Below are 27,362 nucleotides of genomic sequence, written 5' to 3' on the forward strand. Positions count from 1 at the left end.
CCCGGTTCTCGCTTTCTACTCCTTTTGTCTCGAACAATCCGGCCGCTGACATATCCGCTGAAGAACTGTGCACAGTTTGGGCCCAGGTTCGTAAGAACCTTCAGGGTTCCCAAGAGAAACTGCGTAAATACGCAAATAAAAGACGTACTATCTCTGCACCTTTTGTGGTCGGGGAGCAGGTTTTATTATCATCCAAGAATCTGAGACTTAAGGTTCCCTCCCTGAAACTTGCTCCCCGGTTCATTGGCCCATTTACGGTTTCTCAGGTTATCAACCCGGTGTCATATAAGTTGGCACTTCCTGACCCCTGGAAGGTCCACAAGGTTTTTCACAAGAACTTGCTTAAGAAGTATGTGACTCCAGTTCTCCCCACCCAGAACCCGCCTCCTCCCTCTCTGGTACAGGGGGAACTGGAGTATGAAGTAGAAAGGCTGGTGGATGCCCGACGGGTTAGAGGTGGGCTGCAGTACCTGGTCCACTGGAGAGGATTTGGCCCTGAGGATAGGACGTGGGTCCCTGCCAGGGACGTTCATGCGCCACGCCTAGTCCAGTCATTCCACAGGGCTTTCCCGCTTAAGCCCGCACCGGGCCATGGGGGTCCGGTGTCCCCCCGTAGAAGGGGGGGTACTGTCAGAACCTGTAACTCTCGGGGCCGCCGTGCCCGCACCACCGGTCCTGCCACCCGGGCTACAGGAGTGCGGCGTAGGGGAGCCCCGGTTCTGGTGATCTCCCCGGGCCGCTGTAAGACTGGTCGCCGCCGGGTTGCTAGGGAGGCAGCTGGTGCTTCTAGTCACTTGACTACCAGGCTGGCTTCCCTAGTAACGGTCTGTGCTGCAAGACTGGGGGCGTGCCCCCAGCACCTCCCTGATTAGCCCTGCTGCTGTCAGGCTCCCCGCCCCAATCAGCTTCTGGGGCGGGAGCACTGACAGCATTTAAATATGTGTGTTTTCCTGTCAGGCGTTGCCAGTGTTAGTTTGGTTCTCCAGCTGCACCCGCGTTTATCCTGACTGCTCTTGTGACCTCGGCTTTTCTGACACCTGCTTTTGGACTTGACTACGTTTTGCCTGACCCCTCTGTACTGCGTACCCTCTTGTTGCCTACCCGGATTGTCTGACCATTCTACCGTTGTTTGTCTCAGTGTCTGTTTGTCTCCCGTGTCCCGCTTCCCTAGTGAGGGTAGGGACCGTCGCCCAGTTGTCGCCCTGGGGGTTAGCCCAGGGGGGCAAGTAGGCAGGGACAGGGGTTGCGGGATATCTCAGGGACCCCCATATCCCGGACACTGTCCTGACAGTATAGATAACAGGGCCGCTTCCGGTGTGAGGACCACCGAGTCTCTAAAGATCGTATTATAGAGGTTTATTGTATCAGCCCAGAGGGGAGATATCAGCGGGTAGTCCCACCAGATATGAAGGAAGCTGCCTTTTCCTTGGGAACAGCGCCAGCAGGTTCTGGGGTCTGGGGGTATATTTTGGCCAAACTTGTGGGAGTTCTATACCACTGAGATAATAGCTTGTAGTTAGTTTCCTGGAGTTTGGATGAGATTGTAAAGGTGTGTGTTAATGTGAAGGATCTAAGCCAGTCCTCTTCTGAGAAGGATTTTCCTATTTCCCTCTCCCAGTTCCCCACGTATCTAATTGTATCGTTGTGAGTCTCTGCCCACACAAGGAGGTGGTAGATCACTGAGACCCCTGATTTGATTGGCATGGGAGACACACAGAGTTGTTCGAACTGGGAAAGAGGAGACCGGAGGGCATCCATAGTTCTGAGTCATATAGTTTAGCACTCTAATGACAGAGTGCGAAGGACTCACTTCCAAACAAACCACCCACAAAACTCTAACAAATATACTTATGGGGGCATGTCAATCACCCTAGAGGTGGTTGTATCGGTACGGCTTCTTGCTTGTGGCCACGGTCTTGAGATCCATACTCCCAGCGGTACTGGTCCTTGGCCGACCGCCAGCTGGTCTTGACTTCTTGTACTGTTTTATGGTGGTTAGCATAATATGTATAAAGAAAAGGAAAACCCAACATGAACTAAGCAAGCGATGGTATGGAAATACCTGTGTATCTCTATCGCAACGTGATTGGGTGACAGCATACCAAAATAAACAGCCTTCATGTGAACTGTACATATAAAGTGCCTACCTGTGCATCCCACAGGTGCTTGATGCCAGGAAGATGGGCACCGGCTATAAGCGCAGTAAACATTCTAAGGTTAGAACGGAGTACTGCCCCGAAGTGTCCTAGAAGCAGGGGCAGAATAGGCGTATCAAACGGTGTTTGTGTGGCACATGTGAGTATGAAATCGGTTTATTTAATGAGGAGAAAGACTCTAAAGGTACTTCTCAGACATATTCCTCACTTGCATTGTGCTCTCCCGCATTTACCCCTCCAGATGGGAAGAGGATCTTAACGAATCTTATCCTGTGGATCACTGGTCGCAGGCGTTCTCACTTAGTTATAAATACTGTCACTGTGTGAAACATCTGGAAGCCAGTAGGAAGTTACTATACCGGTGGTATCTGACACCATACCGCTTATCGAAAATGTCACCACAACACTCTAACGTATGTTGGAGATGCCATAAACAAATTGGATCCCTAATGCATATTTGGTGGTTGTGTGAACATCTCAAAACATTCTAGGAGCAAATCCACTATGCAATATGTTCAATCCTACACATCAAGCTGCGTTGGGGCCCTGGTGTTGCTCTTTTGTCTTTAGGTATAGAGGATGGCAGATCTGCTAATCTTCTCATTATATTATCATTGAATGGCTGTGATTGGTTCATTGAGTGCTGGCTCTGATTGGCTAGGCCAATCGGAGACAGCACTTCCTGGAGGCGGGGATTTTCCAATCCCCAGCCTGAAGACCAGTGCCAGTGATCGGGAAGGGCTTCTACCGCGTTTCCCTGAAAATAAGACAGTGTCTTATATTAATTTTTGTTCAAAAAGGTTTAATTTTTTACATGTATAGCTGCCTGGACACTATTTAAATCGACTTTTTAAATTAACTGTTAGCAGGGCTCAATTTGGGAGTAGGGCTTATATTTCAAGCATCCTCAAAAAGCCAGAAAAATCATTTTGCATCTTCAAAAATTCTGGAAAATCATGCTATGTCTTATTTTCAGGGAAACAGGGTAGGTGATGTATGTGTGTTTTTTTATTTTTTCTACAGCTAGGGCTTATTTTCAGGGTAAGGCTAATATTTCAGCCCTCCCCTGAAAATCCTTGCATGTGGTGCTACAAAGTCACGTGACTTTGTAGCTCCACAAAATTGCAGTATCGTCACAAGAAAACGCTGCGATATCACTGCGATTTTTCTTGTGGCGATATTGTGTTGCCCGTTTTAAACAGGCCTCATTGTGTGCATTCACTACAGATAACGCACGCCAGAGTATAATTGGATCATCGTGGTTTTTTTGTTGTGAGTTCTCTTTTTCTAGTTTCCATATGTTGTTCATGAGGGCTACATTCATGAGATTTGTATCGACGGCATTATTTAAAACCAAGAAAATACGAGGCTTTTGTTTCTTGCAGCAAAAGTTGTACTTTTTAATAATACTCCTTTGGAATACATAAGAGGTATAACTTGTTAACCCCTTAATGACAGCCTTTTTTTAAAAATCATTTTTAGTTTTTCCTCCCCACTTTCAAAAAATCCTAACTCTTTTATTTAGCAATCGCCGTCGCTGTCTGAGGCCTTGTTTATGATGGAGGCGAGTTGTATTTTTCAGCGGTACTATGTAATGTACTAAAAAACTTGTAAGAATGTCTAAGTGGAGTGGAATGGAAAAAAATGAAGTTCCGCCATCTTTGGGGGGTGTCTTGTTTTTACAGCATACTCACTGTGCCATAAAATAGGACTATTTGATCGCGTTTTATTACACTTTTTCTTTGAGACTGTATGACCAAAAAAAAGCACAAATCTGGCGTTGTGGGGTTTTTTTTCTGACTTTTACGAACCCAGTGATGCCAAATATGTTTGAGTTCCTTTTGTTGTGGTTTCTCTTTTATTATAAAAGTTTTTCTTATTTTAATACCTTTCATTTTTTCTAATAAATCTTTTTTGCACTTTTTTTAGACTTTTTTTTTGTCCCCATATGGGACTTGAACTTGCGATCGTTTCATTGCTCATAGAGTATAATACAATACCATAGTATTGCATTATATCCTATTCTGACAGGCAGTCAATCAGCCATAGGCCTTCAGAAGGCCCCCGCTGCCATGGCATCTTATGATCTCATTGCCGGGAGCTGTTCCGGGCCTCAAAATACCGATCTGGGCACTTAAATGCCATTGTCAGATCTGTAACAGTATGTGGCGTTAAAGATTTAAAGGAGCACAGTCATGAGACCCCTGAGGACAGTGCTATCTGTGTTATAGGGGCTGCCCTCTAACAGGCCTGAAAGCTGTATATCACTGCATTTTTATGATTTTACTCTTTTTTTACACTGAAAAATGCAATTTCCTGAGAATGTAAAATGGACATCTTCCTGAATAATCCCTTATAGCGCAGTTCACAATGTCACCATCAGGAGGAGCAGTCAGACTGGTCTATTACGGGCAATATTAGATGACCATCTAATGCATCTAATGTGAATGGAGGCCTCCCAAGTGTTCTCCGAGGGAACATATGAGTCTGGCGAGGGGATTGAGTGTAAAGATGTGGTAGTGGCTCAGCAGAATGATAGATTTGTCTGGGACGCTCGTCTGTCGCATCTGTTACTCTGATTTTTGGCAGAGGGATCGCTGTCACAATCCACAAACTATTTATATAGAGTAAAACTCTACTGCCAGCATGGCTGAGCAATGAGAGCACAGCGAGGAAACCATTGGTGCCAACTGAGAAGAAGGCAACAAAGCTATGATGGGGACTGTAGTGCTGGATGCTTCTCTGAGCCAGCGGCGCACATGAGAGGCTCGGCAGGCGCCGTTGTTACAGAATTTGCTTATCAAATAAGCTAATTCAATTTTCAGTTATCAAACACTGAGGTTGGGATTTAATATGGGCCATGTGCAATAAATCTGGCGCAAAAAGAGTAACATTTTTGTGCAAGGTATACTTGCTCAAGAATGTGCAACTTTTTGTCCCTTTTTCGACATCCCAACCACTTTTCAAAAACTGGGCAGGGCTGAGTGTAAGGAGCGGGGCCACACACAGTCTGCTCACACACCACCGGCATACATTATAGTGGCGCTCCGTAGCTGGCGTCATCTTGACAGACTGTCAGCGATGCACCAGATTTATGAAGACCAAGGATGAGCTGGAGTGAAGCGTGCCAAGTTTTTTAACATTTTTTTAGGAATGGCATCTAAAATGTGGATCTAAACAAATTCTTCTCTAAATCTTGTGCACAAAGCCATAGAGTCAAGTGTTCATCCTGATCCAAAATCTACTTGATGGTAATATATAAAAATATGCATAGTACAGAAATATAATTAACTGATCACTTGGCAAATTCAGCTGCGGGTGTATGGAAGCCTGCGGGAGACCCGCAGAAAATGGAGCATGCTGCGTTTTCTCTCACGTGCGGGAGAAAAAGCAAATCCATTAAAATGCCATCCGCGGGTGCAAATTTCAATTTAATTGCCCGCGGATGGCGAATGGATCCCTATGGGCAAAATTGAATGCGGATTCCGCAATTCAATTTTGCTAGTGGACATGGGGCCTAGGCCGAATGCACATGGCTGGGTCTGATCGTGCAGCAGAATCTGACTATGTGCCTGGCCGGTGACCCCTGCGTACCTCTGCAAATTCTGTGTTGTGGATGTGCCGGCCGGAGCACATGCCCAGTACAGATTATGCCGCGACGTCACTACGCGATGATGTGGATTCCACAACCTTTCCACAATGATGGTTGCAGAAGGGCCTGAGATTGGACGGCTTCCATTGACCTCAATAGAAGCTGTCCGTGCGGAATCAATGCTGAAATAGAACATGCTGCGATTTTCCCTCTGTGAGCAGTGGACAGGGAAAAATCAATTTTCAATAGCATGTTTATGCACAGTATTTGCTACGGAATCTGGAGACAGACGCTCGCTCCGGATTAGGCAATGCAAATATGCTCGGGTGCATTCGGCCTTAGAACATTTTGTAGAATCTGCCATTGCCATCAATTCCTAACTTTTTTGTCTAAAGTAGCCTCTATGCTACAATTTAAATTGCATTTCCTAATACATTGCTACATTAGGATTTTTTGCAATTTTCATATGAGCACAAAGGACAGAGCCGTATTTACCGCATGGCAGTGGAGATCCAATAGAGGTCCAGTGCTTAGGGCAGCTCCGTCTAGGGCAGGGGTGGGCAATTAATTTTCCCATGGGGCCACATGAGAAATTGGAATGGTTTTAGAGGGCCAGACCAACATACGAAGGCTCCATGCACATTGCCTTAATGGGGCCGTATTCCAGCCGCCCGATTTGGACAGCCATCGGTTGTAACACCTACCAATTTGTTCCATTTTAGTCCTAGCTTGTCCATGGATGCATTTACCTCTGTAAACAAATCACTCCCCGTTGTAGTATCTTTCATTGATCGCATAGCTGCCAGCTCTTCCATCATCTCAAAGTTTTTTGTTATCCCACGTACAAAAATAAGTAACTGGGCTGTATCTCGGATATCACAGCTCTCGTCCAGAGCCAAGGAAAAAAAGGTAAAATCATCCGCTTTCTTTTGCAGCTGAAGCTCCAAATTCCCCGCTATGTCTTCGACCCGTCTCGTTATAGTTCTCAGTGTTGCCAGTTGCCCATTTAGATCCAGAATTTGGGCTTCTAAATGTTCGACGTGCACGCATCTTGCGCAACAGTATGCACCCTCGATCGGCTGATCAAGGACCGCATACATTGCACAAGTAGCACACTGGATGACATTGCCAGGCATGGAGCTCATCCTAATGGGGATCTACAATTTACTTGTGGAAGTAGTGAAGATAGACTTGTTCACACTCCGCTCACGCGCTGCTGCAACCGCTCAACCGCTGACCCGCTGCTGCAACCGCTGACCCGCTGCTGCAACCTCTCACACCCTGCTATAACCGCTGACCCGCTGTTGCAACCGTTGCTGCAACCGCTGACCCGCTGCTGCGACCGCTGACCCGCTGCTGCGACCCCTCACCCGCTGCTGCGACCCCTCACCCGCTGCTGCGACCCCTCACCCGCTGCTGCGACCCCTCACCCGCTGCTGCGACCCCTCACCCGCTGCACCCCCTGCTGCGACCCCTCACCCGCTGCACCCGCTGCTGCGACCCCTCACCCGCTGCTGCGACCACTCAACTGCTCACACGCTGCTGCAACCGCTCACTCGCTGCCGCTCTCGCGCAAACGCTTACCCGCTGACACGCGCTCACAAATTTTTTATTTATTTTTTTTTTTTCCCCCCCCCCCCTCACAAACACTTAGACCCCCAGACACACACACACACAGAAGACACAATTAACCAGATACACAGAAGACACACAGCTCACAAACACACACAGAGGTAGAGGTAGATACTTATCAGCTCACTCTGCCCTCCTGTCTCAGCTGCTCCGTTCAGGTCCCCTCCGCTGGTTCCCTCCGCTACTGCCGGTCTCTGTTTGCTGCCCCCGCACCTGCTTCTGCTCCGGCGGCCGCTCACTCCACCTGTCACTCTGCCCTCCTGCTGCTGCTCCGAGACCCGCTCCGCTTTTGCACTCCTCCTGCTGGCTCCTGTCACCTTCGGGCGCCGGTATCGGCTCCTCCGCTGGTCCGATGTCTCCCTCAGACCCCCCGCTCGTGCCTCTGCCTCGGCGCGCTGCTACTCCATAGTTTCGCTGCTTCCCGTTGCTGACACCGGACTCATTGGTGAGTCACCAGGACACTCTTTGCGGGCCGGTCCGAGCTATTCAGCGGGCCGGATGTGGCCCGCGGGCCGTGCTTTGCCCAGGTCTGGTCTAGGGGGTACCGCAAAATCAGTCCTGCTGACTGACTCCAAACCTCTGAACTTCTTGGCTAAGCCCCGGCAGATAATGGGAGGGGGTGGTTGGGTCAGATATACCGCACGCTCGACCTGCTGAAGAAATTTTCCAAGGCTGGTTTGCATATGGGAGCCCTTGTGAGGGATTCTATTCAGGGGGTTGAATAATTCTGATAACGCAGTAGTCATAAATAGTGGCATCTTGTGTTGAATTTGGAGGAACCGCTAGCTATATTAGTTCTATTGAGCTATTTAAATTGTTCTTGTTTGATTGGGGTTTTTTTGCTAATTTTGTAAATGTGGCAAATAGACCTAATTTGCTTTGGGGGTTGACTAATTTTGATTGCAGAGGTGGTAAGCATTGATATAATATACATACTTTACTTCAGAAATAGTTCTCTGCTTTCTTTTTTAGTTACAGTCAGGTCATTCGTTGGCCCCTGTAGTCAATGGTCAGGGTGATATTAAACATATAGTTCAATGATAATTAAGAAATATGTGACCCTCACAAGGAAATAACAGAGGTACTTGCTAAATACTATTATAACTTGTAGGAGGAAGTACCATTTAATTCTGACATAGAGCTAAAGGAGTGGGTAGAAAATATTGATCTTCCTCTGGTGGAAGGTAATGATTCTACTATGTTGATTGCTGCTTTATCACTGGGAGACAGGAAGCGTTGGAGTCTTGTTCTAATGATAAGGCCCCAGGTAATGATGGATTGCGGTTTGAAGTATCTAAAACATTTAGTGGGATATCATTAGCTAATCTTCGGAAAGCATTGGAAGAAACTGTTGTAAATATCCTTCTTCTATGGAGAACGCAGTGGTTTTTGTGCTTTTGCAGCCAGATAAAGACCCCCAGACTCCTGATTCATATGGGCCAATCTCCCTTTTAAATACTGACCATAACCTATTGGTGAAAGTAGTGATCAGTAGATCGGCAAAAGTGATTGGGAGGATTTATCCCTGACATCGAACATTGGGAGAATATATGTTACATGGTGTGAGGGATTAGCGTTTAGGATCGGCAGCAACCTGGGCATAAGCAGTCAGAGACAGTGACACTTGCGATAAAGTCTTTAGTCCAGGCTTTGCCTGGGTTTATTTCCAAGCAAACAAAGCAAAAATACAGGCCTTAACATCAGGGAAACATAAAGTAAATCCTGCTCGTCCGAGCACTTACTATACATGGAGCGTCCCTGTCTACACACTGGTAACACAAATGGCTCCTGCACACAGCCAGCCAGGACTCTCAGACCTGCAGAGGTCTCAGCTCTCTCTCTAGGCCCTGTAGGCCCAGGCTTTATAAGGCCTGGTACCAGCCCCACCTGGTGCGTGGGAGTGACCATCCCACCCTTCACTTTGGTCACTCCAGGAAAAGCCGGCCCGGATTATGTGGCTTGGAGCCACTTACACACTACAGCGTGTTAGTAGCTTAATGCTACTAACACTATACTGCCGGCTTCCTCCACCGAGCCCAGGCTGCTCGGTGGCACGTATCTGCCCAAGTGCTCCCCAAGGCAGCATAGGAGAGCATCCTAGGCGACATGTACCTGCCCTCCAGCACCTTGCCGGTCACCGTCTCACATACCCTCCCCCTCTGTTCGAGCCTGTGGGGTCGGACACCTTTCGCCGTCATGCAATGCGTCCTTGATAAGGCATCGGCATTGCCCTGTAGCTTTCCGGCCCTGTGCTCTACCGAAAAACTAAAATTTTGAAGGGTCAGGAACCATCTAGTGACTCTGGCATTTCTTTCTTTTGCCTGTGACATCCAGGTTAAGGGGGAGTGGTCTGTGATCAGCCTGAAGTGCCGACTTAGCAGGTAGTATTTTAGGGATTCCAGGGCCCACTTGATGGCTAGGCACTCCCGCTCAACGATACTGTAATTTTTTTCCGGTGGCGTGAGCTTCCTGCTCAGATAAATTACGGGATGTTCCTCTCCCTCTACTTCTTGGGACAGAACTGCTCCCAGTCCCACATCGGACGCGTCTGTTTGGACAATAAATTCCCTTTTAAAATTGGGTGTGACCAACACTGGACGTCTACAGAGGGCCCGTTTTAATTCTTGGAACGCCTTTTCTGCGTCAGGGTTCCACTTGACCATGACTGACTTACTGTTCTTGGTCAAGTCTGTTAGGGGCGCTGCTATGCTAGCAAAGTTTTGCACGAACCGCCTATAGTACCCTACAATGCCTAAAAAGGCTCTCACCTGCTTTTTAGTTGTGAGTTGTGGCCAGTTCTGAACGGCTTCAACTTTATTGACCTGGGGTTTTATAATACCCCTACCTATTATATACCCCAGGTATCGTGCTTCTTCAAGACCCAGGGCGCACTTCTTTGGGTTTGCTGTGAGCCCTGCTTTTCTAAGGGAGTTCAGTACTGCCTGTACCTTGGGTAGATGGCTGTCCCAGTCTTCGCTAAAGATGATGATATCATCTAAATATGCTGACGCATACTGACGATGGGGTTTGAGTATGATATCCATCAATCTTTGGAAGGTTGCTGGGGCTCCATGCAAACCGAAGGGTAGGCAGATGTACTGAAACAACCCTTCTGGTGTGGCAAACGCAGTCTTTTCTTTTGCGCTCTCTGTAAGGGGAACCTGCCAGTAGCCATTAGTAAGGTCGAGAGTGGAAAAGTACCTGGCATGACCCAGTCTCTCAATTAACTCGTCCACTCTCGGCATTGGGTATGCGTCAAATTTTGACACGTCATTTAGTTTCCGGAAGTCGTTACAGAAGCGCAGAGAGCCATCAGGTTTTAGTATCAGCACGATAGGGCTGGACCATTCGCTTTTCGACTCCTCAATTACTCCGAGGTCTAGCATTTTCTTGACCTCCTCTGAGATGGCTCGTCTGCGGGCTTCTGGAACCCTGTACGGTTTCAACTGAACCTTTACCCCTGGTTCAGTTATAATGTCGTGTTTTATGACACCAGTACGCCCTGGTATATCAGAGAACACATCTGAATTACGTTGTATAAATTCCCTCGACTCTTGTTGTTGGGATTTGGACAGGGACCCTGATACACACACCTCTGGGACCCCACCATGGGGGGTGCTCACTGCAGTCAGGGCTTCTCTGTCCTTCCATGGCTTAATTAGGTTTACATGGTACAACTGTTCTGGTTTCCGCCTACCTGGCTGGTATACCTTATAATTTACCTCTCCGACTTTCTCAATTATTTCATAGGGCCCTTGCCATTTTGCTAGGAATTTACTTTCTAGGGTGGGCACCAACACTAGTACCCGATCCCCAGGGTTGAAGGTTCTCACCTTGGCGGACCGGTTATATACCCGGCTTTGGGCTTCTTGAGCCTGCTGTAAATGTTCTCTAACAATGGGCATGACCGCCGCAATTCGATCTTGCATGAGGGAGATGTGTTCAATAACACTCCTGTAGGGGGTGGACTCGTGCTCCCAGGTCTCCTTAGCTACATCAAGGAGCCCTCGGGGATGTCTACCATAAACTAATTCAAAGGGAGAGAATCCAGTGGAGGATTGTGGGACTTCACGGATTGAGAACATTAAATATGGCAGCAGACAGTCCCAGTCCTTCCCATCCTTATTGACTACCTTTTTTAGCATGCTTTTTAGGGTCTTATTAAATCTCTCAACCAGACCATCCGTCTGTGGGTGGTACACAGACGTCCGTAAGTGCTTAATATTCAGCAGCTTACACAATTCCTTCATGACCTTTGACATAAAGGGGGTTCCTTGGTCCGTCAGGATCTCTTTTGGTATGCCTGTGCGGGAGAACATGTGAAGTAGTTCCTTTGCAATACCCTTGGATGACGTATTGCGTAAAGGAACGGCTTCGGGGTAACGGGTGGCATAGTCTACAACCACTAATATATGTTGGTGACCCCGGGCAGACTTTACCAAGGGCCCAACTAGGTACATAGCGATCCGCTCAAACGGCACCTCTATGATGGGCAAGGGCACTAAGGGGCTCCGGTAATGGGGCATAGGAGCTGTTATTTGACACTCCGGGCACGACTCACAGTAACGTTTTACATCACCATGTACCCCCGGCCAGAAAAACCGCTGAAGGATGCGTTCCCTAGTCTTTTCGCTCCCGAGATGACCTCCCAGCACATGCTTGTGCGCCAGGTCTAAGACCATCCTACGATAAGACTGAGGTACCACCAGCTGTTCCACAACCTCCCCACGGACCTTGTCAACTTGATACAACAACTCTTGATTGACTGCCAGGTGTGGAAACACAGTATCAGCCCCTGGGAATTGAGGCTCCCCATTTAGTACTTTAACATTTTCCCTGGCCTTTACTAAGGTGGGGTCTCGGAGCTGCTCAGTTCCGAAATTGGCACGTGAGACCTCTAAGTCAGGCATAGCAACCCCTTCGTCCTGTACCTCCGTCTCACCCGCCAATACTGTTAAGGGAAAGTTATCCCCATTCTCTTGGGTCACCCCTACTGCTGGAACCGTACCCTCAGGGTCAAACGGTTCTGGACACACATCATACACATTTGCATTATCATGAACCTTATTTGCAGACGACCCTCGGTGTCGCCACAAGTCCCAAAATAGGGGAAAGTCTCTCCCGAGGATCACAGTGTGCATTAGGGATTTTACGATGCCCACCTCATGGGTGGCAAGTCCACACGGAGTCTCAAGTCTTACAAGGGCAATAGGATACTCTTTGGTGTCCCCATGCACACACACCACTCCCATGCGACGGCCGGTGACGGTTGTGGGATCGACCAAGCTGGAATGCACCAGCGTAACCAGGCTCCCTGAGTCCAGTAGAGCTGTCACCGCAAAGTCATTCACCTTTATGTGACATAATGGTCGATCAGTCTCTGACGCAGTCTCTGCAGAACATACTGGCCGTGCGAACATCGACCTCCGCCGGGCAGAGTCACAGTCCATTGGTTCCACGGTAAGTGGACAGTTGGCGGCAATATGCCCGGGCTCACGACAGCGCCAACACAGTATGGGGCCCCGGTCCCCTTGGGGTTCTACCCGGGACTGGACTGTCCAGTTGGGACTTCTCTTTTGTCCCAAATGATCCCCCTCTGAGCCGCCTCCCTTTGGGACACTTTTGACACCCCTTACATACGGAACAGTCTTACCAGGTGCTCCGGCCGACTTGCTGTTCCCGGGGTTGGAACGTCGAGGAGGCACGGCTTGCAGTAAGTCCTCCGTGGCTTTATACCTCTCGACGAGGCTCACGAGTTGGTCCACGTCCTGGGGACCTCCTTGTCCCACCCATCGCTGGATTGCGGGGGGCAACGAGCGTGTAAACTTATCCAGAACCACTTTCTGTACGATCTCTGCCGGGGACGACTCCTCCGGCTGCAGCCACTTTCTCACCAGGTGGAACAGGTCGTACATCTGGGAGCGAGCTGGTAGGTCGTCCGTGAAAGTCCAGGCGTGTACGCGTCGGGCCCGCACATGAGTGTCCACGCCCAAGCGTGCCAGGATCTCACCTTTGAGCTTATTATAGTCCTTGGCATCCTGCTCACCGAGGTCAAAATAGGCCTTTTGGGGTTCTCCCGTCAGGAAAGGTGCTACTACCTCAGCCCACTGAGGCGCCGGTAACTTCTCCCTCTCGGCCACTCTCTCAAAGACCGCGAGATAGGCCTCGATGTCATCGGTGGGTGTCATCTTTTGTAAGGCCGCCTGTACCGTGGTACAGATAGTGGGGAGCGAACCAGACGTCCTCTGCACACTTTGCGCCACCGCCAGGATTTGCTCTTGCAGCTGCTGGTTAACCCGCTGTTGCTCCTGCAAGGCTAACCGATTGGCTTCCGCCAGGAGAGCATTAGTCTCGGCCTGAGCTCTCATGGCCTCCTCATGGACCTTTTGCTGGCTCGCCGTCACTTGTTTCTGCTGAGCAAACGCTTGTTGTTGTTGCACGGTAACTTGCACCAGCTGCTTTATTAGTTCTTCCATCTTGGCAGTGTCTGGTTGCTGCGCCGTTGCAGCTTTCACCCAGGACATGGGGGTTACAGCACTCTCCCGTCAATCTCTGTTGGGCGGTTGCCCTTAGCAACGGTTCTCCAGCTGCTGCAGCAAAATGTCCATTAATTGGTGTATGTCTCTTTAAGACTGCTGCCCGCATCCAAACACCATATGTGAGGGATTAGCGTTTAGGATTGGTAGCAACCTGGGCATAAGCAGTCAGAGACAGTGACACTTGCGATAAAGTCTTTAGTCCAGGCTTGGCCTGGGTTTATTTCCAAGCAAACAAAACAAAAATACAGGCCTTAACATCAGGCAAACATAACGTAAATCCTGCTCGTCCGAGCACTTACTAAACAGGTAGCGTCCCTGTCTACACACTGGTAACACAAATGGCTCCTGCACACAGCCAGCCAGGACTCTCAGACCTGCAGAGGTCTCAGCTCTCTCTCTAGGCCCTGTAGGCCCAGGCTTTATAAGGCCTGGTACCAGCCCCACCTGGTGCGTGGGAGTGACCATCCCACCCTTCACTTTGGTCACTCCAGGAAAAGCCGGCCCGGATTATGTGGCTTGGAGCCACTTACACACTACAGCGTGTTAGTAGCTTCTGGTTTCATAGGGCCCTTGCCATTTTGCTAGGAATTTACTTTCTAGGGTGGGCACCAACACTAGTACCCGATCCCCAGGGTTGAAGGTTCTCACCTTGGCGGACCGGTTATATACCCGGCTTTGGGCTTCTTGAGCCTGCTGTAAATGTTCTCTAACAATGGGCATGACCGCCGCAATTCGATCTTGCATGAGGGAGATGTGTTCAATAACACTCCTGTAGGGGGTGGACTCGTGCTCCCAGGTCTCCTTAGCTACATCAAGGAGCCCTCGGGGATGTCTACCATAAACTAATTCAAAGGGAGAGAACCCAGTGGAGGATTGTGGGACTTCACGGATTGAGAACATTAAATATGGCAGCAGACAGTCCCAGTCCTTCCCATCCTTATTGACTACCTTTTTTAGCATGCTTTTTAGGGTCTTATTAAATCTCTCAACCAGACCATCCGTCTGTGGGTGGTACACAGACGTCCGTAAGTGCTTAATATTCAGCAGCTTACACAATTCCTTCATGACCTTTGACATAAAGGGGGTTCCTTGGTCCGTCAGGATCTCTTTTGGTATGCCTGTGCGGGAGAACATGTGAAGTAGTTCCTTTGCAATACCCTTGGATGACGTATTGCGTAAAGGAACGGCTTCGGGGTAACGGGTGGCATAGTCTACAACCACTAATATATGTTGGTGACCCCGGGCAGACTTTACCAAGGGCCCAACTAGGTACATAGCGATCCGCTCAAACGGCACCTCTATGATGGGCAAGGGCACTAAGGGGCTCCGGTAATGGGGCATAGGAGCTGTTATTTGACACTCCGGGCACGACTCACAGTAACGTTTTACATCACCATGTACCCCCGGCCAGAAAAACCGCTGAAGGATGCGTTCCCTAGTCTTTTCGCTCCCGAGATGACCTCCCAGCACATGCTTGTGCGCCAGGTCTAAGACCATCCTACGATAAGACTGAGGTACCACCAGCTGTTCCACAACCTCCCCACGGACCTTGTCAACTTGATACAACAACTCTTGATTGACTGCCAGGTGTGGAAACACAGTATCAGCCCCTGGGAATTGAGGCTCCCCATTTAGTACTTTAACATTTTCCCTGGCCTTTACTAAGGTGGGGTCTCGGAGCTGCTCAGTTCCGAAATTGGCACGTGAGACCTCTAAGTCAGGCATAGCAACCCCTTCGTCCTGTACCTCCGTCTCACCCGCCAATACTGTTAAGGGAAAGTTATCCCCATTCTCTTGGGTCACCCCTACTGCTGGAACCGTACCCTCAGGGTCAAACGGTTCTGGACACACATCATACACATTTGCATTATCATGAACCTTATTTGCAGACGACCCTCGGTGTCGCCACAAGTCCCAAAATAGGGGAAAGTCTCTCCCGAGGATCACAGTGTGCATTAGGGATTTTACGATGCCCACCTCATGGGTGGCAAGTCCACACGGAGTCTCAAGTCTTACAAGGGCAATAGGATACTCTTTGGTGTCCCCATGCACACACACCACTCCCATGCGACGGCCGGTGACGGTTGTGGGATCGACCAAGCTGGAATGCACCAGCGTAACCAGGCTCCCTGAGTCCAGTAGAGCTGTCACCGCAAAGTCATTCACCTTTATGTGACATAATGGTCGATCAGTCTCTGACGCAGTCTCTGCAGAACATACTGGCCGTGCGAACATCGACCTCCGCCGGGCAGAGTCACAGTCCATTGGTTCCACGGTAAGTGGACAGTTGGCGGCAATATGCCCGGGCTCACGACAGCGCCAACACAGTATGGGGCCCCGGTCCCCTTGGGGTTCTACCCGGGACTGGACTGTCCAGTTGGGACTTCTCTTTTGTCCCAAATGATCCCCCTCTGAGCCGCCTCCCTTTGGGACACTTTTGACACCCCTTACATACGGAACAGTCTTACCAGGTGCTCCGGCCGACTTGCTGTTCCCGGGGTTGGAACGTCGAGGAGGCACGGCTTGCAGTAAGTCCTCCGTGGCTTTATACCTCTCGACGAGGCTCACGAGTTGGTCCACGTCCTGGGGACCTCCTTGTCCCACCCATCGCTGGATTGCGGGGGGCAACGAGCGTGTAAACTTATCCAGAACCACTTTCTGTACGATCTCTGCCGGGGACGACTCCTCCGGCTGCAGCCACTTTCTCACCAGGTGGAACAGGTCGTACATCTGGGAGCGAGCTGGTAGGTCGTCCGTGAAAGTCCAGGCGTGTACGCGTCGGGCCCGCACATGAGTGTCCACGCCCAAGCGTGCCAGGATCTCACCTTTGAGCTTATTATAGTCCTTGGCATCCTGCTCACCGAGGTCAAAATAGGCCTTTTGGGGTTCTCCCGTCAGGAAAGGTGCTACTACCTCAGCCCACTGAGGCGCCGGTAACTTCTCCCTCTCGGCCACTCTCTCAAAGACCGCGAGATAGGCCTCGATGTCATCGGTGGGTGTCATCTTTTGTAAGGCCGCCTGTACCGTGGTACAGATAGTGGGGAGCGAACCAGACGTCCTCTGCACACTTTGCGCCACCGCCAGGATTTGCTCTTGCAGCTGCTGGTTAACCCGCTGTTGCTCCTGCAAGGCTAACCGATTGGCTTCCGCCAGGAGAGCATTAGTCTCGGCCTGAGCTCTCATGGCCTCCTCATGGACCTTTTGCTGGCTCGCCGTCACTTGTTTCTGCTGAGCAAACGCTTGTTGTTGTTGCACGGTAACTTGCACCAGCTGCTTTATTAGTTCTTCCATCTTGGCAGTGTCTGGTTGCTGCGCCGTTGCAGCTTTCACCCAGGACATGGGGGTTACAGCACTCTCCCGTCAATCTCTGTTGGGCGGTTGCCCTTAGCAACGGTTCTCCAGCTGCTGCAGCAAAATGTCCATTAATTGGTGTATGTCTCTTTAAGACTGCTGCCCGCATCCAAACACCATATGTGAGGGATTAGCGTTTAGGATTGGTAGCAACCTGGGCATAAGCAGTCAGAGACAGTGACACTTGCGATAAAGTCTTTAGTCCAGGCTTGGCCTGGGTTTATTTCCAAGCAAACAAAACAAAAATACAGGCCTTAACATCAGGCAAACATAACGTAAATCCTGCTCGTCCGAGCACTTACTAAACAGGTAGCGTCCCTGTCTACACACTGGTAACACAAATGGCTCCTGCACACAGCCAGCCAGGACTCTCAGACCTGCAGAGGTCTCAGCTCTCTCTCTAGGCCCTGTAGGCCCAGGCTTTATAAGGCCTGGTACCAGCCCCACCTGGTGCGTGGGAGTGACCATCCCACCCTTCACTTTGGTCACTCCAGGAAAAGCCGGCCCGGATTATGTGGCTTGGAGCCACTTACACACTACAGCGTGTTAGTAGCTTCTGGTTTCATAGGGCCCTTGCCATTTTGCTAGGAATTTACTTTCTAGGGTGGGCACCAACACTAGTACCCGATCCCCAGGGTTGAAGGTTCTCACCTTGGCGGACCGGTTATATACCCGGCTTTGGGCTTCTTGAGCCTGCTGTAAATGTTCTCTAACAATGGGCATGACCGCCGCAATTCGATCTTGCATGAGGGAGATGTGTTCAATAACACTCCTGTAGGGGGTGGACTCGTGCTCCCAGGTCTCCTTAGCTACATCAAGGAGCCCTCGGGGATGTCTACCATAAACTAATTCAAAGGGAGAGAACCCAGTGGAGGATTGTGGGACTTCACGGATTGAGAACATTAAATATGGCAGCAGACAGTCCCAGTCCTTCCCATCCTTATTGACTACCTTTTTTAGCATGCTTTTTAGGGTCTTATTAAATCTCTCAACCAGACCATCCGTCTGTGGGTGGTACACAGACGTCCGTAAGTGCTTAATATTCAGCAGCTTACACAATTCCTTCATGACCTTTGACATAAAGGGGGTTCCTTGGTCCGTCAGGATCTCTTTTGGTATGCCTGTGCGGGAGAACATGTGAAGTAGTTCCTTTGCAATACCCTTGGATGACGTATTGCGTAAAGGAACGGCTTCGGGGTAACGGGTGGCATAGTCTACAACCACTAATATATGTTGGTGACCCCGGGCAGACTTTACCAAGGGCCCAACTAGGTACATAGCGATCCGCTCAAACGGCACCTCTATGATGGGCAAGGGCACTAAGGGGCTCCGGTAATGGGGCATAGGAGCTGTTATTTGACACTCCGGGCACGACTCACAGTAACGTTTTACATCACCATGTACCCCCGGCCAGAAAAACCGCTGAAGGATGCGTTCCCTAGTCTTTTCGCTCCCGAGATGACCTCCCAGCACATGCTTGTGCGCCAGGTCTAAGACCATCCTACGATAAGACTGAGGTACCACCAGCTGTTCCACAACCTCCCCACGGACCTTGTCAACTTGATACAACAACTCTTGATTGACTGCCAGGTGTGGAAACACAGTATCAGCCCCTGGGAATTGAGGCTCCCCATTTAGTACTTTAACATTTTCCCTGGCCTTTACTAAGGTGGGGTCTCGGAGCTGCTCAGTTCCGAAATTGGCACGTGAGACCTCTAAGTCAGGCATAGCAACCCCTTCGTCCTGTACCTCCGTCTCACCCGCCAATACTGTTAAGGGAAAGTTATCCCCATTCTCTTGGGTCACCCCTACTGCTGGAACCGTACCCTCAGGGTCAAACGGTTCTGGACACACATCATACACATTTGCATTATCATGAACCTTATTTGCAGACGACCCTCGGTGTCGCCACAAGTCCCAAAATAGGGGAAAGTCTCTCCCGAGGATCACAGTGTGCATTAGGGATTTTACGATGCCCACCTCATGGGTGGCAAGTCCACACGGAGTCTCAAGTCTTACAAGGGCAATAGGATACTCTTTGGTGTCCCCATGCACACACACCACTCCCATGCGACGGCCGGTGACGGTTGTGGGATCGACCAAGCTGGAATGCACCAGCGTAACCAGGCTCCCTGAGTCCAGTAGAGCTGTCACCGCAAAGTCATTCACCTTTATGTGACATAATGGTCGATCAGTCTCTGACGCAGTCTCTGCAGAACATACTGGCCGTGCGAACATCGACCTCCGCCGGGCAGAGTCACAGTCCATTGGTTCCACGGTAAGTGGACAGTTGGCGGCAATATGCCCGGGCTCACGACAGCGCCAACACAGTATGGGGCCCCGGTCCCCTTGGGGTTCTACCCGGGACTGGACTGTCCAGTTGGGACTTCTCTTTTGTCCCAAATGATCCCCCTCTGAGCCGCCTCCCTTTGGGACACTTTTGACACCCCTTACATACGGAACAGTCTTACCAGGTGCTCCGGCCGACTTGCTGTTCCCGGGGTTGGAACGTCGAGGAGGCACGGCTTGCAGTAAGTCCTCCGTGGCTTTATACCTCTCGACGAGGCTCACGAGTTGGTCCACGTCCTGGGGACCTCCTTGTCCCACCCATCGCTGGATTGCGGGGGGCAACGAGCGTGTAAACTTATCCAGAACCACTTTCTGTACGATCTCTGCCGGGGACGACTCCTCCGGCTGCAGCCACTTTCTCACCAGGTGGAACAGGTCGTACATCTGGGAGCGAGCTGGTAGGTCGTCCGTGAAAGTCCAGGCGTGTACGCGTCGGGCCCGCACATGAGTGTCCACGCCCAAGCGTGCCAGGATCTCACCTTTGAGCTTATTATAGTCCTTGGCATCCTGCTCACCGAGGTCAAAATAGGCCTTTTGGGGTTCTCCCGTCAGGAAAGGTGCTACTACCTCAGCCCACTGAGGCGCCGGTAACTTCTCCCTCTCGGCCACTCTCTCAAAGACCGCGAGATAGGCCTCGATGTCATCGGTGGGTGTCATCTTTTGTAAGGCCGCCTGTACCGTGGTACAGATAGTGGGGAGCGAACCAGACGTCCTCTGCACACTTTGCGCCACCGCCAGGATTTGCTCTTGCAGCTGCTGGTTAACCCGCTGTTGCTCCTGCAAGGCTAACCGATTGGCTTCCGCCAGGAGAGCATTAGTCTCGGCCTGAGCTCTCATGGCCTCCTCATGGACCTTTTGCTGGCTCGCCGTCACTTGTTTCTGCTGAGCAAACGCTTGTTGTTGTTGCACGGTAACTTGCACCAGCTGCTTTATTAGTTCTTCCATCTTGGCAGTGTCTGGTTGCTGCGCCGTTGCAGCTTTCACCCAGGACATGGGGGTTACAGCACTCTCCCGTCAATCTCTGTTGGGCGGTTGCCCTTAGCAACGGTTCTCCAGCTGCTGCAGCAAAATGTCCATTAATTGGTGTATGTCTCTTTAAGACTGCTGCCCGCATCCAAACACCATATGTGACGGATTAGCGTTTAGGATTGGTAGCAACCTGGGCATAAGCAGTCAGAGACAGTGACACTTGCGATAAAGTCTTTAGTCCAGGCTTGGCCTGGGTTTATTTCCAAGCAAACAAAACAAAAATACAGGCCTTAACATCAGGCAAACATAACGTAAATCCTGCTCGTCCGAGCACTTACTAAACAGGTAGCGTCCCTGTCTACACACTGGTAACACAAATGGCTCCTGCACACAGCCAGCCAGGACTCTCAGACCTGCAGAGGTCTCAGCTCTCTCTCTAGGCCCTGTAGGCCCAGGCTTTATAAGGCCTGGTACCAGCCCCACCTGGTGCGTGGGAGTGACCATCCCACCCTTCACTTTGGTCACTCCAGGCAAAGCCGGCCCGGATTATGTGGCTTGGAGCCACTTACACACTACAGCGTGTTAGTAGCTTAATGCTACTAACACTATACTGCCGGCTTCCTCCACCGAGCCCAGGCTGCTCGGTGGCACGTATCTGCCCAAGCGCTCCCCAAGGCAGCATAGGAGAGCATCCTAGGCGACACGTACCTGCCCTCCAGCACCTTGCCGGTCACCGTCTCACAATGGATATACTCACCTTCCCTGAGGTTCCCGGACGCAGCTGACAGCCGGCACTGGCAACGGCTGTGACTCCCAGGTAGATAGGCCAGGTGGAAGCATGTTACCGCTACTGTCACCATCTTTTTGCACTCCAGTATACGTTAGTGCCCGTCACACTGATTGCAGTGATATGTCTGCTGTTTGTATCTGTGCAGGAGTTTTGGAGAAACTTGCATTTTATTAGTAGCACCACATGCATAAAAGACTACAGGAAGTAGTCCTGGATATTCATGTGCTGCAGCCTAGTACCACCCACCCCACCCTCCAGCCAATGATTGAAGGCTGTCTGCCTACTACTGTCTATAGATAAAGAACTGTCAATCATTGGATGGAGAGTGCAGTGGGTGTGGCTAGTCTGCAGCTCATGAATATGCAGGACTACTACTGTATCTGGCTGCTACTAATAAAATACTGCACAGAAACACACATCAGACATATCACTGTAATCAGCATGACAGACACTACCCCATGATGCTCTAAGTGAGGACTGTAAAAACATGGTGACAGATTCCCTTTAACCCTTTCCAATCCACTGTCTGACGTCTAAAGACATTATGATTTAAGGCTGTACAGCTCTGATGTTGGAAGATGACTGTCGGGATTCTCTTACTGTATATTGCCAGCCTCTCTGTTGTTGGAGCCTATCCAACATGTCACCTCATGCAGTACTGGCTTTAGCCAGCAGATAGCGCTGTTGTATAAGAGCAGAAAAAGAGTAAGCCCCCTAGGAAAACCAGGATACAAATTGGATGGGAAAGGCTTAATCCCTTAGGGACATGGCTTGTTTTAGCTATGAGGACACAGTGATTTTTGGGGAATTTTCATCTCCACTTTTGAAAAGCCATAAATTTTTTTAGATTTCCGTAAACACGGCGTATAAGGACTTGTTTTTTGCGTGGCAAACTATAGTTTTTATTGAATCAATTTTTGGGTGCATATAGAGATGAGCGAGCACGCTCGTTTAAGTCACATACTCGAGTGAGCATCGCTCTTCTCGAGTAACTGATTACTTTTTCGAGCAAATGCGGGGGGGGGGGGGGGGGAGGGGCGGCAGAGGGGAGCAGAAGGGTGGGAGAGAGATATCTCTCTCTCACCCTCCCCTCCGCTCTTCCTCGCCGCCCCCCCCCCAACCCGCATGTGCTTGGACGAGTAATCGGTTACTCGAGAAGAGTCATGCTCGTTCGAGTATCTGCCTTAAACGAGCGTGCTCGCTCATCTCTAGGTGCATATAATGTATTGTAAAACTTTTATTAATGTTTTTTAAGAACAGGGAGAGGAAACACATCAATTCTGCCAATGTTTTTTTTTACAGCGTCAATCATACAGCAAAAAAGACACAATTTTTTTTCTGCAGGTCAGTATGATTACAGCAAAACCCAAAATATTATAATTTGTTTAAGGTTTTGCAACTTTCACCCAATAAAAAACCCTTTTAAGAAAAAAAAAATAAATTATGATTATTTTTACATCGCTGCATTCAAAGTCCCCTAATTTTTTTATTTTTCCATAGACAGAGCTCTGTGAGGGCTTGTTTTTTGCATCACGAGCTGTAGTTTTTATCTGTACTATTTTAGGGTACATATGGCTATTTTGATTGCTTTTATTGCGCTTTTTGGGAGGTAAAGTATGCATTTTGCCTCCCTTTCTTACAGTTTTTGCTGCGCATAATTAATAGTGTGCTCAAATTATAGTACAGGTCATTACGGACATGATGATATGAAATATGTGGGGTTTTTGTTTACATTTTTATTTTTTTTTATACAATGAGCAAAAAATATATATATTTTTTTTTTTGCCATGATTTTTTCTACACTATTTTTTTGCTGTCTTACACTCTTTATATGTCCCTTCATGAGACCTGAACCGTACCAGCTATGATAGCTATGATAAGGTATTGCAGGACTTCTGTACTGCAATGCCCTATCACTTGTAATTGTGATCATAGGCAATAGCAAGCCAGGGCGCCAGTATCTGGTATTCTGTTGCCATGGCAACCCATCAGCCCTCTATGATTACATTGAGGGGGTCCGACGAAGTCAAAGAGGGAGCACCCTTCCTCTGTGAACCCTACTGTGAACCCTGTTACATACTGCGATCTACATAGACTGCGGCATATACGAGGTTAACAGCGGAGCTGGCTGTCCTTACGTACCGCCGCTTTTGCAGCGGGAGGCTGGCTATCAGTAACTGATAGCCAGCTCCCACTGCAGGATGGCGTGGGCTCACTTCTGATCCCGCGCCATCCACATGACGACAGGTTATGTCCTGTCGCGTTAAGTACCACGCTGCCAGAAAAAATTTTATAAAAGGTAAATATCTTTGAACAAAAATAAAAATAGTAGAGCAGAAAAAACTTTATAAATTTGGCATGGTAGAAATCGTATTGACCATAGAATATAATTATAATGTCATTTTTGTTGCAGTTTGTGCGCCGTAGAAACAAGACGCACCGAAAGATGGCGGAATGTCGTTTTTTTCCATTTCACACCACTTAGAATTTTTAAAAAGTTTTCAGTACATTATATGGTACTTTAAATAGCGCCATTAAAAATACAACTCGTCCCGCAAAAAACAACCCGCAGACAGCGACGTCGATGGAGAAATAAAGGAGTTAGGATTTTTTAAAAGAGGAGAGGAAAAAACGAAAAGGAAAATAAAAGGGCCGCTTCCTTAAGGGGTTAATAACCCCCCTCTGCTTTCTATCACTGACCAGTTACCCACTTACACACATTCTCCCCAGACCAAGCATTCTCAATGTATATACCAACCAATGACTCTCCTCGGTCTAGTCTAGAACTTACCTCCTCGTCGAAGCTGGTCAGGTGGGTTTGACAGCAGCGACTCCTCAAAGGCAGCAGGTGACTAGCAATTCCCGAAGGCGAGATTTTTAAAGCCTCTGGCCAGGAAGCGGCGGCTGAAGGCTACAAACAAGTACCGCGGAGCTTCAGAAGGAGAAGTGCAGTAGAGTGGACAGCGCCTGTCAGGTGATGTATTGTGCTTTTTTTATGCAGCCAGGGCTTAGTTTAGACACAAACAGTAGGACTTCCTACTGTAAAACTTGCATTGCACCGCACAAAAGCTGCAATTTTGTGCAATGCAGCACAACACAAAGAAAGCCTCCATATGGAAACATGGGCTACAAAACATAGCAAATTGCGTCTGTAGAAAAAAAAATGTTAACTCACCTAGAAGCATTGTCTGACTCTTCTCCCCATCCCCGCAGTTAACTTTTTTATTTTTCTACTGCTAGGGATGATTTTCGGGGCTTATATTTCAAGCCCCTCCCCCCTAAATCATCAGCAATGGGATGGCATCCCGGTCCTCTGTGACAGCTGTGGCAGGATATACTTTCGTCTCCGCTGCAGTCCCCTCATCACTGAACACTGTGACAGTGCTGTCACGGTGTTCAGTGATGAGGGGACCTTCGTGGAGCGGCTGCTCCATGTGTGAACAGGCAAAGCTTCATGCACAAACTTTGCCCGTTCACACATTTTCCACATAAGCGAGGAGCACATTATTTGCGCACATAGTCTGCTCGCGCCCCTTGGATGTGTCCCTGGTTTCCCGCCAGGTGGGAGACGGTAAAGCCGCCGTGACAAGTGAACTACTCTACCCCCGATGTCTGTGTGAAGGAACCCTAAATGATTGTGTTTTGATGGAATTGTACAGATAACGGCTCGCATTGAAGGTGGAAATAAATGACAGGTGCCTCTAGTTGAGGCATTTAAAGTGATTACAGTAGTTCTGGCGACCAAGGGATTTCGGGGCTGCGCTGTTATTTCACCGCAGCCAGCTGTGTGAATGGATGATAAAATTGTGAATAATAGCCACGAATTGGTCACAGTTATTCTTCGTTCAATACATTTACTGCTCTGATGGTCGTGGTTTTATAGCGCGGCCAACTTAGCGTCAAAACAGGCTATACATACTTGCCCTGCTGCTCAACCTGCTTCACGAGCCCTGGAACCCTCTTTTCAAGCCCCCATATGCCGTATATAAATCACTCTGGACTGGTCGAAAAGGCGATTCACTGCTGTTAGTGGTCCTTGATTGATGGCGCTAGCAGTCAATTGAAAGCCAGGGGTAGGGGTTGAAAAGTGCTTACTGAATAAAGCCTGATACCACTAGTACGTTCAACCACCCAACGGGCCACTCCAGGGTTGCAACTTGAAAGAAGATTCCAGCTCTGGAGGCAGCCTGAGCAGTGGAGAGGTGTGTATAGCATGCCCCCAATGTCAGCATCCCTGCCTGCTGCTAGCTTAGTACTTGCAGGGACTCTTGCAGATGTTACAAGGCTGGTATGACCAAACTTGGTAGCAGTGGTATCTTCTGCTGGGGATAGCTGAACAGTGGCCAAGTGTCACAGACTCTGCCAATCGGGATTGATTTGGTAGAGGACGCCCTTATGTCACCTACTCTCTGCTTGCACAATTGCGCCTTTGACAGCCCCTCCTATATCTGTATCAGGTCATCATCCAAAGCCCAGCCACAGACTGCACCACACTCTGTCTGGACTGTCAAGCTTCCAGTTTGTCAAACTACTATGCCCCCGACTCCAAGCATGGGAACGACCCCCAATTTATATGGCTCCGAGTCACAAATATGGCACGTGACACTCTTGCATCCTTTTGACTCCACACTGTCCGGGCCTCTTGGTGTCCCCTCTTCTCCCCACCATGAGCACTATGTGTGTACCTTCGCATGTGTTGTACAAAATACTGCCCAGTATGATACCACCGCACCTTATTGCAGTAGAACAATAAGGCCTCATGTCTACGGCACGCTTGGATTTATGGTGCAGTGTCCCACACGGAATCCACACGTACCGGCAGCCATGGGACATTTTCTTACCTCTCCGGATCTTGCGTGGGTCTCCTCCGTCCCAGATGGATCTTCTTTCTTCTGCACAGCAGATTCGTGCAGGCACTCAGTGTGTCAACTGCGGGTGTGCCGCGGGTCGGATGGCTTCTATTGACCAATTCCGCGCCGGAATCCGCAGAAAATGGAAGATGCTGCAATTTTTGGGGGGGACCTGATGGTCCACAAATCAAATCTGCATGTTTTAAATCCATTTGCGGACGCCCATGCATCCCTATGGGCGCCCTGATTTGTGGATCATCCAAATCAAATCCGCCCACAGACATTGGGCCTAAACTATTAATACACACAGTGTTCAAATCAACAGTATTCCCATGGGGGGGCCCTACCTTAGACTGGCTTCACACGAGCAGGATTGTATTTGCGCACGCATGAGCGCCACGGATTTGTGGAATGAACAATGCTTTTTTTCACACGCATCAGCATATATTTTGCTGGTTTTTGCTCTATTTGAAAAAGCGCTGATGCTCCAGCCATTGAAATGGCTCATTATTCTAATGAGTTCCAGATGTCTTCTATTTCCTGCGGAATTGCGCAGTGTTTCACGCATCTCCTAGCGTATTGTGCGCACCCCCATTGACACACATGTGGAATCGACGAACTCCACTGGTTCTATTCACTGCATATTGCATGCGCAAATCCGCCTGTGTGAAGCCAGCCTTACATTGTATGGTATTTCAGTATTTCAGACCCCTTTAGTTTTGCCCCGGGTCATACTTTTCCTAAAGGTGCTTTTACACGGAACGATCATCGTTTAAAAAAACAACGAACGGTAATTCATTCGCTTGTCCTTCATTTTATGTAAGCATGAAAATCACTGTTCACTAAGGCTGGGTTCACACGGGGCGGATTCCCGTCGGAAATCTCGCGGTTTGGCCGCAGCAAAAACCACGAGATTTCCGCCGGGAGAACCGCCGCGGTTTAAGCCGCGGTGGCTTTGAAACGGCCCGGCCGCTTGCTTTTCCGTTGTGGCCGGCGCTCCCATAGAGGAGAGCGCGGCCGCGACGAAAATAAACAAAAAAAAAGTAAATAGAAATGCTGCATCTTCTGAAACCGCGGCCGGACTTACCGCAGCGGATTGGCCGTCCCGTATGGATGAGATTTCTGAGAAATCTC

The 27,362-nt window shown here is 49.4% G+C and overlaps 1 long non-coding RNA gene across 1 annotated transcript in view; it reads right to left on the reverse strand.

Moving 5' to 3' along the window:
- Positions 1-24,231, reverse strand: part of LOC136588583 (uncharacterized) — a 37,283-nt gene extending 13,052 nt beyond the window's left edge. Inside the window, exon 1 of the long non-coding RNA XR_010787590.1 lies at positions 24,170-24,231. This is a non-coding gene — a long non-coding RNA (uncharacterized lncRNA). The remainder of the gene's footprint in view (positions 1-24,169) is intronic.
- Between the last annotated feature and the right edge of the window lie 3,131 nt (positions 24,232-27,362).

Source organism: Eleutherodactylus coqui, chromosome 13, assembly GCF_035609145.1.
Source record: "Eleutherodactylus coqui strain aEleCoq1 chromosome 13, aEleCoq1.hap1, whole genome shotgun sequence".
NCBI classification, from domain to species: domain Eukaryota; kingdom Metazoa; phylum Chordata; class Amphibia; order Anura; family Eleutherodactylidae; genus Eleutherodactylus; species Eleutherodactylus coqui.